Source organism: Pygoscelis adeliae, unplaced genomic scaffold (genome assembly GCF_000699105.1).
Source record: "Pygoscelis adeliae isolate BGI_AS28 unplaced genomic scaffold, ASM69910v1 Scaffold44, whole genome shotgun sequence".
NCBI classification, from domain to species: Eukaryota; Metazoa; Chordata; class Aves; order Sphenisciformes; family Spheniscidae; genus Pygoscelis; species Pygoscelis adeliae.
Window position 1 is genome coordinate 4,012,144 of NW_008824761.1, and position 11,289 is coordinate 4,023,432.

General features: G+C 39.3%; 1 protein-coding gene across 1 annotated transcript in view; it reads left to right on the forward strand.

Annotated features, from left to right (window-relative positions):
- Positions 1-11,289, forward strand: part of PCDH9 (protocadherin 9) — a 702,549-nt gene that overhangs the window by 88,861 nt on the left and 602,399 nt on the right.

Consider the following 11,289-nt stretch of genomic DNA (forward strand, 5'->3'; position numbering starts at 1 on the left):
CCAGGCAGTGAGGAAGTGGCTGCTAGCAGATGGGACAAGACAGTGGATTTTAATCTTGTAGTCAGACTGGGGTTTGAATGTGAATCGAACAAGTCAGATTCGGAGTATTGGGCGCAACACAGCACGCAGCCAATTGCTGGCAGCCCGCTGGGCTGCATCTCTCGAGAGGAAGTTCAAGCACTCAGCAGTGGAAGGGAGAGATGATTTACTATGGGAGACTTAAAACTGTATTCAATTTAGGCTCCGCTTAACCTCCAGGATCTTTGTGAAGACAAGAGACACAGAAGGAGTGAACAAAGAGAGATGGGACAGGAAGGATAACTGAGTCAAAAGTGATACAGGAGAAAAAGACTAGGACATGAGAGAGGATGAAGTGGAGGAAGGATGGTGGAAGGGAGAGAGGGGACCATCTTGTGCTAGGGGAGAAATATGGAAGAAGTTTCCTTTTAGAAGTTTTCCACCCAGCCGTATCTAAGGCCCACAATAAAGATTTCATTATTCGTACTACTTTTAGTAGTACGTACTAAAATGTAAATACTTTTAGCATCTGGGCTTGAGCCTGCCCTGCTGCACAGTGTCCATGTGGTGAGTAGGGGGGTGAAGGTGGATGCCCACCAGCACCTCACCTCTTCCCGGTGTGGGGTGGTTTGCCCCAGGCTGCAGGCACAGCGTGGGGGGGATGCGGCCATGGGTGGTGTGGGGCTGCAAACCATGCGGGGACTGTGGCTCAGGGTGGGCTCTGTGCTGGAGCGGCAGCAAGTCAGGGCTCACGCAGTGGTGGGATACTAGGGCACCTCTTAGAGTTACCATTTAGAAGTGGAAAGGAAGCAGAAATGGCTGCTAGGTGAGTGACTCAGAGAGGCCATTCATACCTCTGATCCGTCCTTTCTCCCAGCTCAGGAGCTGTCATATTTTTAACCATCTTCATTATTTTGCTGCTTTCCCCTGGATAATTTTTTTTTTTTTTTTAAATTCTGCTTTTTGAGACAAGGCAAGAGCATAGACCATTTAAGGTCACTGTATTTAAAGGCTTTATTTTCATTATTGTTCTCTCTTTTAGTACTCTGAATTCTTCAGGCCTTAATAATATTGTTGGGCTTTTTGACTACCGTTGTACATGGAACAAATGGTTTTATTGAACTGTCCAAAATACTTTCCACATCTTTTTCTGTGAATAGGTGCACTTAATTTAGAACCCATTTGTATATAGGGGCAATTCACATTATTTCATCCAGTGTGTATTGCCTCTTGTCTGCACTGAATTTTATCTGTTGAGTTTCTTAAACGCATAACGTTGTTCAGCTTTTCTGAAGTTCTCCTTGGCCTTCTCTATTCTTGAGTAACCTGCATCACTTTGAATGTGAGTTTTAAAGGTTCCATTAATACTTTAAATGGTTTTTAATTTTTTGTTTTGTTTTGGGACTGGCAAGGCAGTATCAGAGGTACATTGAGAATACCTTTGTTCAGCAAAGCTGCAGTAATTGCTTCTGTCTCTTGTAGTTTGAAGAAAGTGAAATAAAGGGAAAATACCCATTCATAACAAGAAAATGTAAAGTCAAATAGGCACAAAGTTTTTAATATTTAATTTTCCACATTATAAAGCAGACTATTCTTCTCCACCTTCCCATAAATGCAGAAATGGATAGGATTAATTAAACATTAAACCATTATTCTTCCTAAAAGAAAAGTCCTTGCTGGTCATGTTTGATATAATATATTCCCAAGGTGATCTTTTCCCCACGTGACGTTTCCCCATCATTGGTTTAAAAAATAATTAATAATAAAGAAATAAATATTTTGTTATCATATTGCTCTTATCTTTTTACTGGAGGAGAAAGGGGTATTATTTGGTAAACCTTCCTTTAATTAAATAATTGACTGGAGGACTTATTCCATAATGGAAATGTTGTGTGACATTCAGTGCAGGCAGTGATTTACAAATGAGACAGTGAGTCTGTGGAAGGAAAAAGGTTTCTAGGTCCTTATGCTCTAGGGAAGAAGCATATTTACTTTCTAGACTGTTTGCCTTCTAGAAAAGGAGGAGGAGCAGGGAATGAAACCAACAGAATAGGACCACTAGCATTTTTAGCTAATGATATGCAGTGTCAAGAAGGTGCTATTTGTATCTGTGAGATATTGCTATGGGCTGACAGAATAAGAAAACAAGAAACATATGAAGTAAACTCAAGAAAGCAAAAATATGCCGTCCAGGAAGAAAATAAACCAGAGAATTCCCTTTTTTTGGTATAAAAGTAAGTCATGCTTACTTAAATTACTTAAGGATTGCATTTTGTAACCAGGATGAACATATGAACATAACTATTGCATTGGCTGTATCATGTATTCTTTAATTTATCTCTATTACTAGCTTTGTTACCTTGCAGAGTGTGCTTAGGCTCAATGGATAGTTCTGGTCTACATTTTAACCATAATAGCACTGAATAAAAATGATAGTTACTGATGTAGTTACACAAATTAATGGGAAAAAATAAATTGTCTTTACAGACCTACAAAATTAGGGGGTGGGTGGGGTGGTGAGAGAAGGAGATATGTCCATGTAATATATTTCCTGATGTGATACTTGGTAACTAATAAATTGTCAGCAATTCTCCAGATTTAGGGAGATAGGAAACTTTAAGAAACAGTTTGAGCATTTACCTACTCCCTTTATTGTTCCATGGAAGCTCAGAGGACTTCTACTGATCCTTTAACTCAGAATTCACCTACTGTCTTTTGAGCAATAACTCTACAATTTGTAGCACTTTCTTTTAATCTCCCAATGGTATATTTACTATCTTAGATCATATGTTAACAGCACAGTGAGTCCCAGAGGAGGAAATGGAGACCTATCGTTACTCAGATGTATAAAATCTTCTCTCAGGTGACATCCACCAGTATCTTTCTAAAATGAAACCAAAGGAAGAGTGGACAAATGATACAAACTTGAGGTGCAAATGTCAGTGGGAGAGGAAGTGAAAAGGAGATAGTGGCCCAATCACTGCTGTGACTACAAGAATTCAGTCTAAGGTAGGGTCACAAAATTATGGCTCCCGACTGCCATAACTTTGATTAACCTTGCAGTGTTTCAGCACAGGGTCATGCTATCCCGTTGACACTTTTCCTTTGAGATGTCAGTCACATTTCAATAACTTTCCAGTGTGGGCTTGTAAGTCCTGTCTCTTCATTGACTTTGAATGAGGCAGGTTGCTTATGAATGCAGCTTGAAGTGTCACTCAGATATTCTTGCATTGTGTGATCTTTGATTGACGTGTCTGGAGTGGTGGAAAATTCAGGGTATCTAACTGCCCCTGTTTTGACAGTGAGGACCCTCCCTTTTTTTATTTTTGTTTTTAATTCCTGAGACTCTCTTGCCCTTCTGATGATAATGATATTTGGTAGTGCTTTTTTCTTTACACTATTAACAAGCACAGGAGAGTCCTATCCTGCAGATGTAGCATCTTAGCATTTCTGTCTGGAGTGTAGGTTCTCACAGCATGAAAAGCATAAGCTCCACTAATGGAAGATAATACGTTAATGATAGCAGAGAAAGCACTGGTTCAGGAAACGGCATAAAAGAAATTCCTATTGGTTTAGCCTTCAAGATAGCTTTTAGTTTATGTCTGGCTTGTGTAATTCCTAAGGGTTAGGCCCAAAGCCATTTAAAAAGGGCCAGAAAGAAGGAAGGAAAAGCATTTCTAGTTTTTCAATGTTTATTATTAGCAACATAGAGTGTAGCTGGTTTTGTGGAAGTTTCACTATGTAGTAGAAGGTTGTGTCCCAGAACAGTGATTGTTCCAAGGCTGTGTTATTCAATAAGCTGATTTATAACATATGACTCCAGTTATAATCCAAGAGTTGCTCCATTTATTTTAAACAAAATAAATATTTCTCTGCTGTAGCCACTTGAGGTTTATAATCTTGTTTTCAGGAGTGCCCTGGCTCACATAAACAAACTTACCCCCTTCCAGTGCTAACAGAAAATTCAGGGTCCGTGGTGGAGGAGGGGAAAATTCTGTAATATAAAATAGTTCATATCTGTTCCATAGTGTTTCATAAATCTGGTTCCCAGGCAGTGGAGGAAAATGAATAAGAAGTGTTTTTATTTTTTTCAAGCTACTACTATAGCTTTTTTGCTCAGCTGAATGGAAAGAAGTGTATAAAACCAGCTAGTGCTGGAAACTAAATGTAAAACAATAGCAAACAAAGAACTCTTTAACAAGCATAATCTGTTGTCAGTGAGAGGCAAAGACATCATAAAATTCACAACAGTGCTTATTTTTTTAATGTAAGTCATGGAGGAAGCAGTCATGCTGAGATGTGAAAAAGGAAGCAAGGGCTGTATCCTGAGCATTGCCATGCCAAATTCTTGCATGCGTGTCCGTCTCCGAGGCTGAACCTTGGTTAGATCTGTAGCCACCCACGTAGCGCACAGAGAGAGTGCCGTGTCTGGGGTGGAATCCACAAAATTTATTATGATGAGGAGAGAGCTATTTAAGCAAACTAATATCAGGGAGAAGGAGGCGTCTTATGGATCATCATGTATGGTTTCAGCAGCCGGAATGAAAAATACCTCATCATAGCTGATGGCTATGGCACTTTACTTGGCAATAGGTGTTGGAATACTCTTGAAAGACAATTGAACTGTATAATCTCACATGTTACGTCAGTGCTTGAACTACTGGATAATTGGGACCAATTGTTCTTCCTGCAGCCAGGTTTTATTTTATAAGTGGTACTTACAGTGGCACTCTGTATAGACCTTTATCTGCTACAGGTGCTTGAGAGTGCCCGTAAGATCAAGCCCTCAGAGGAAGGCAGCAGAAGAACATCTGATGTGGCTTAAGTCTGCTCTGGGTGTGAAACTGTTGAGCTCTGTTGAAACTGAGACTCTTCCCTGTGTCTTCAGAAGCAGGACCTTAAATGTGTGAAAATCTTCGGTTTATGAAGCGTGATGGGTTGATCTTGGCCAGATGCCAGATGCCCACTCAGCGGCTCTCTCACTCCCCCTCCTCAGGAGGACAGAGGGAAAATAAGATGAAAAAGCTCATGGGTCAAGGTAAAGACATGGAGATCGCTTACCAATTAGTGTCATGGGCAAAAGACTGGGAGAAAATAAATTTGGTTTATTGCCAATTAACATAGAGTTGGATGGTGAAAAACAAAGACATACTAAAACAACACCTTTCCCCCACCACCAAGCGGTACAGGAGGATGGGGAACGGGGTTTGGGGTCAGTCCATAACAGCTCTTCTCTGCTGCTCCTTCCTCCTCATATTTTTCCCCTGCTCCAGCATGGATCCATCCCATGGGCTGCAGTCCTTCAGTATAAACCTGCTCCAGCATGGTGTCTCCGTGGGCTGCAGTTCCTTCAGGGCATATCCACTTGCCCCAGCGTGAGGTCCTCCACGGGCTGCAGTGTGAATATCTGCTCTGGCATGGCGCTCTCCATGGGCTGCAGGGAAATACCTGCTCCAGTGTGGTCTCCTCCATAGGCTGCAGGGGAATCTCTGCTCCAGCACCTGAAGCACCTCCTCCCCTCCTTCTTCTCTCACCTTGGTGTCTGCAGGGCTGTTTCTCACACTTTTTTCCCTCACTCCTCACTGCCTGTGCAGCGTTTTGCCCTTCCTGAAACCTGCTTTCCCCACAGTGCCGCCACCTTGGCTGAGGGGCTCAGCCGTTCCCTGCGGTGGGTCGGTTGGAGCCGGCTGGAACCGGCTGTGTCCGGCACGGGGCAGCCCCGGCCTCTCCTCACAGAGGCCGCCCCTGCAGCCCTCCAATATCAAAGCCTTGCCACCCGCGCCCAATACACCAAGATATGGCACCTGAGAAAGGTGGATGGGTTCACAGATACTGTAGAAACTGGGTTTTCAGGACTGTTATTTTGTCTTAACTACCTATGAAAAATTGTCCAAGTTCTGTCTTGGGATCAGGAGAATCCCAGCCTGAATTTGTAAGAGATAAGGAGACACTATTTTAATTAACTTGCCTTTAACTTACTATAAGATGTTGGACTAATCATTTAACAATTCTCAAAAGTTCCTCTTCCCTTTCTCTCTATATTTTCTCTAATACTTATCACCAAAAGTTTATGCATCTTAATTAATGTTTGCAGAAGCTTTGAGAACTTTGGCAGAACCAGTAAGTTCAAATTTGTCCAAAAACTAGTGCTTTGATTGGAAATTCCATCTTCTTCTTCTAACACACATTGCAAGCAGATGTTATGTTTTATTATGTGTCACCTAATGGTACTAAGATTAACCTTAGTATGCTTTCCTTATGGCTTACACACATGAAAAAGGAAAACTGATCTATGAAAATTTATCAGGTACATATAGACATTAGTCCATTGGCTGGCTTGGAATCATGATTTTTAAATGAAAAGCAGATAGATGCATTCACAAATACCTAGATGCTCTTGCTAGTAATTATTTTTTATGATGATGTCATTTCCATGAGTAGTTACACGTGTTTCTTAATACTCTGATACCTCTTTAAACGTTTTGGGAAAGAATGTTAGCATGTTTTCTTTGCAAGTAGTTTCTTTTGAGTTTTATTAAATTATTTTTATATAACATTGCATATAACATTAGTGCAAAAAATGTGTACGTATGCATATGTGTATATCTGATGTGTCTAGTACAATATGCGTAATATAATGAAAACATTCTTTCAGCAGCAACATTACGGCCACCCCAGTGATAGGAGCTAATATGCTCAAGAAGAGACCTTTCTAAAACATACTGAACCTCCATGTGATACTGACTTCATTCTTCATTCACCTGTCTTGAAATGTAGCAGAGCAATAAGAAAAAAAAGGAAAAAAAAAAAATTTCCCAGCGGACAACCATGAGCAAAAAGACAGAAAGCTGTGACATGGCTTGAGATATCACATGGGGGGCCTTTGTCTAACTGTTGAGGTCTGTGTATTATCACAGTAAATGGCTGTGGAAAGTCTTTTAGTTATCTTTCTGAAAGAGGTATTCAGGAGCAATTTTCTAATGTCACCATCTAATTTGTGCTTTAATATTCGATGCCTACTGAACTATTTCTCCTGACCTAAGTGCCTGTATTTTTATGCAGTTACTGAAGAGATTTAAGGTGTGTAAGCAGGCAGGATCTCTCTGTAAGCCTGTGAAGGTGCATAAGTTCTCTTTGTTGTTAAGTTGCTCATAAAAGCAACTTAATATACTTTAGGAAGTTGGATTTGCCAGTTAGTCACTATGTAGGTGTAAATAAGTTGTTAAGTTAGGCTGACTGCTAAGGATCACATTTAACTAGCATAATCAAATAGATAGTGAATACTAAGTAGAAAAAAAATGAAGGGAGGGACTAGATTTTTATATTAATCTTTGTGTGGGAACATGAATTTGCATTTTTATTTATTAGTCAGAATTTTCTAGGACTCCAAATTTTAGAACTGTACAATATCACCACGAGATCTAGCTTATTTCAGGATGAATAGAAGAAAGATGTTGAAGGCATCTGTCTCTGTATCCAGTACTTTTTGCTCTTTGCAGCTCTCTACTTTCTAGCAGTCTGACTGAATCTCTCTCATATGTGCTAAGTGTCTGTGTTTAAGCCATTCTTGCTGGGAGATCATCTTCCAAGTCTGGCAGACTTGGTAACATTAGAAAGTCTTCCCTGATATTTTGCCAGCAGGGCTCTACTGAGGCTTGCAGGGTAGTGCTGTAGCTACAGGACTTCAGGACTGTACCACACAAGCAGCAGCAAGGTGGTATGCATTTCTGGGATAACGACAACAAATACTTCCTAATCACTTTGGAAATGAGTGAATAATTTTTTTTTTTTTTTTTTAATTTTTGGTTTAGTGGTTCTACCTGACTGTATGCGAGTGCTGTTTGGCTGCTGGCTGTCATCTCTGAGTTGATGACTCTGGAGCATTAGCCTACTTTTCCAAACACCTCTCATTTGTCCCTCTCTTCTGAATGCAGCAATGATGTAGTAGTGAAATGCTAACCTTTTCTTAGTTTAATTCCACTTTACTTCACTGCATAGGTCATATAACTTGTGCATGAATATCTCCCCAGGAGAGTGGGAAACACTCATTTTGATTCCCATTAAGAAAAATGGCTTCAGCCCGGTTCAGAATATGTGCCCTAACCCGTTAGATGAAGCAGCAACAACTATTTGTGCGTGGTGCCAGATTTGTTAGGTGTGATCCAGGAGTGCTTACTACCAAAACAGAACTAGCAAGCCTCCTTCATGGATTTGGATGGACTAGAGAAGGAGGCGCTCAGTCCTGAGAAGACAAGGGAATGGATTTCATGCCCAGATCAGATGTATGACTGAGTTACAGAAGCTTCAAGGTCACTGCACATCCTTTGAGCTTCAGTAGGAGATTGTGTGAGTACTCTTAGTCAATGTTAATAGAAGTATAATTAGACATGATCCGTTGACGTAGCTCAGCTCATGTGTGGTGTGTCTCTATACTAAGGTCACTTGAGATTGTGAGTAAGCCAGCTTAGATAAGAAAAATATACTGATTTGAAATGGAAGGTTTTTTTAGGTTAGATGTTTAGAAAAGCTTTTCAGTGGCAAAGATGGTTAAGCAGCAGAACTGTTTTGTGATATTGCTGTCACTGTGGATCTGGAAGACATGAACATGTTAGACATAGTAAGAATTGTTTTCTTATAGGTAGAGGCAACTTCCAGTTCTAGGACTGAAAGTCCCATGAAAGAATTTGCTTGCTCTAAGCCGTTTAGCAGAAGTTCTACGGTAAGCCTGTTGTGGAAGAGAGAACCTAATTGTGGTTTCCCAAACCCTGCCCTTCATTTGAACAGAATCTTTGGTCCACAGCTTTTGTTTACAATCTTTTAGATATTTTTTCAATCTGTCTGACAGTATTTGTATTTCTATCCTATATACATATACTTCTTTCTGACTTGTATTTGTTACTTAGATGTTTTCCATCCAAATTCTGAGCTAGTATGGTTTTGCTAAAATTGTGGTTGCTGGAAGAACTGCGAGGGCAAGATACTTATTTTGTTTGAGTTCCTGCATTTAATCTTGAGGGGAAATAAAATTATTTGCCTTCGATGATTAGGAAATGTTCTGTATTTTAAGCAGCAGCTATCATTCCTGCCTCTGTATGCACATGTGCCTCTGGAGAGAATAGCTGTGAGGAGTACCCTTTTCTGGAAGTCCCAGGGACGATTCTGGCTGGAGTTTCAGTGCCATAGTCACTCCTGGCTTGATTCTCACCATGCATTTACCCTGGGGCAAATACAGTTTTAATTTCAATAGTATTTGCTTTTTATTAATTTTACTTCATTTTATATTTTCACTTTAATTTCATTTGGGCTTTCTTTTCCTACAGAAAAGTTGTGTAGAAACTAGAAAATAAGTTAAAAATAATCACTGACACACTAGAAGATACACAGCTCAATAACTCATTAAGGTTTAGAGGTGCTTATTACATATATTCTCAATTTTCATTCGCAACATGTGAAGTGCAAACTCCATCTCTGTTTTGACTGTGCACTATCGGTAAAATGGATTACATTTTTTCCTTGCACAGGATATATTGTCTATTGAGATCCATGAAAATAAACACAATAAAAATTCCAATGAAATGTTATTGTATAGAGTAAGTGGTTGCTTTTAAAGTCTCACTGTTTCAGCTGCATTAATTGTACAAGCTACAGAGTTTAATATTTTTTGAGGAAAAAAATTAGGAACTTGTTTGAATTATTCATGTTTTGAAAATGGCCTGTATGACAGCTATTTTCATAACTCATTTTTACTGCAAGTTTAGCACATACCAAAACTCCCACTGAACTGAGAAATTAGAATAGTTATGATTTTACCTAAAGTATTTTCATGTTTTCTTTTAAAGAAATATCTTCCTTACTGTTAATATGCTGCATGTTGCCATGAATGGGGAACTACAGACCTATGAAATAGTATAATGCTTTTCTTCAATTCATCAGTCTATAAGATTTTGTCCTTCTTAGCATTAACAGGATAGCTTTCTAATTAAAAGATGTTTAATCTCCCTTTCTCTCCAATGCAGGGAGAACCTAGGCACCCACATAAATGGTAGTTTCGTAATACACAGTGAGGAAAGTAGTAGCAAAAAGAACAATATTAAGCCTGAGATACCTTTTCTGGTTTTGGCCTGTAGAAGGGGACAGTCAGAAACTGAATGCTGTCTCACTCTCTTGTCTTTGTTCTCCCTCCTTGGACCACATGGAAATAATTTGATAAAGGGTCTCGATCACCTTGGGTGTAAAGAGGGAGTAAGAACTGAGAGGCAGGGTTTTTCTCTTTGGGGACCCAAGTTGCCTAATGTATGCAGATTAGCCTGGATCTTGGTTCATGCTTCTCACAGTCTGACTCCAAACACTTAAAGTTAGCAGCCAGAACCCTAATATCCTCCTTGGAAGAATGTTACTGGATCCATATTTGTTCAGCACCTTTTTAGGAATCTTCTTTATGCAATCAAAAAGGATACTTTACTTCCAGCTTGCCGCTCCTCTATTGCAGCAGCAATTTTTTTGCCCTTGAGTACAGCCAAATTAATAATTTCTTGATATATGTCAGGTTATATTGCTCTTTCCTGACCAAATAAACTAATTTAAATATGTTGCTTGTACTACACTTGGATGCTGACCCTAGTAAATTGTGGTGACATCCAGAAAATTACTCATTAGGAAGACGTATTTAGAATAAATGAGCTGTAGATTGAAGGAGCAAATGTGCTATAAATCTCATTTTTTTATGTGTTTGATTTAATTTACAGTCCCAGTTCTGGTCCATCTTCATCTGGATATTGCTTTCTTCTTAAAAGGATTTTGAACAAAATATACATCCACCTAGCAGTATATCGTGAATATGTGCTTACAGACATATGACAGACCCTTGGGCTTTAAAGGAAAGTAAACATGTTTGCCCTAATAAAAGGATTTTTTAAAACAAAAGAAAAACACTAATTTCTAATGAAAAACTGCTAAACATTTAAAAAAAAAAAAAGAAAATAATGTGCCATATGGCAATTATGCCAAAAGATTGAATTTATTACCAAATAAAACTGTTGGCTTGTGCATTTCACAGTTTCCCCCATTCCCAACCAGTGTGTTTTTAGAAGCTTTCTGTAGGGTTTGTTGCCCAGACTTCTGCAAAAACAACAGTTTGTCCTTATTGCAGGAGGTGTTAGGAAATCAAATCCAACTGGAGTACCAAATGAAATTACAGACTGGTTTTGTCCCAGCTGCATGACACATGCCAAAAGCTGATTTTTCAGTGCAGACATTTAAAGAAATGAATAC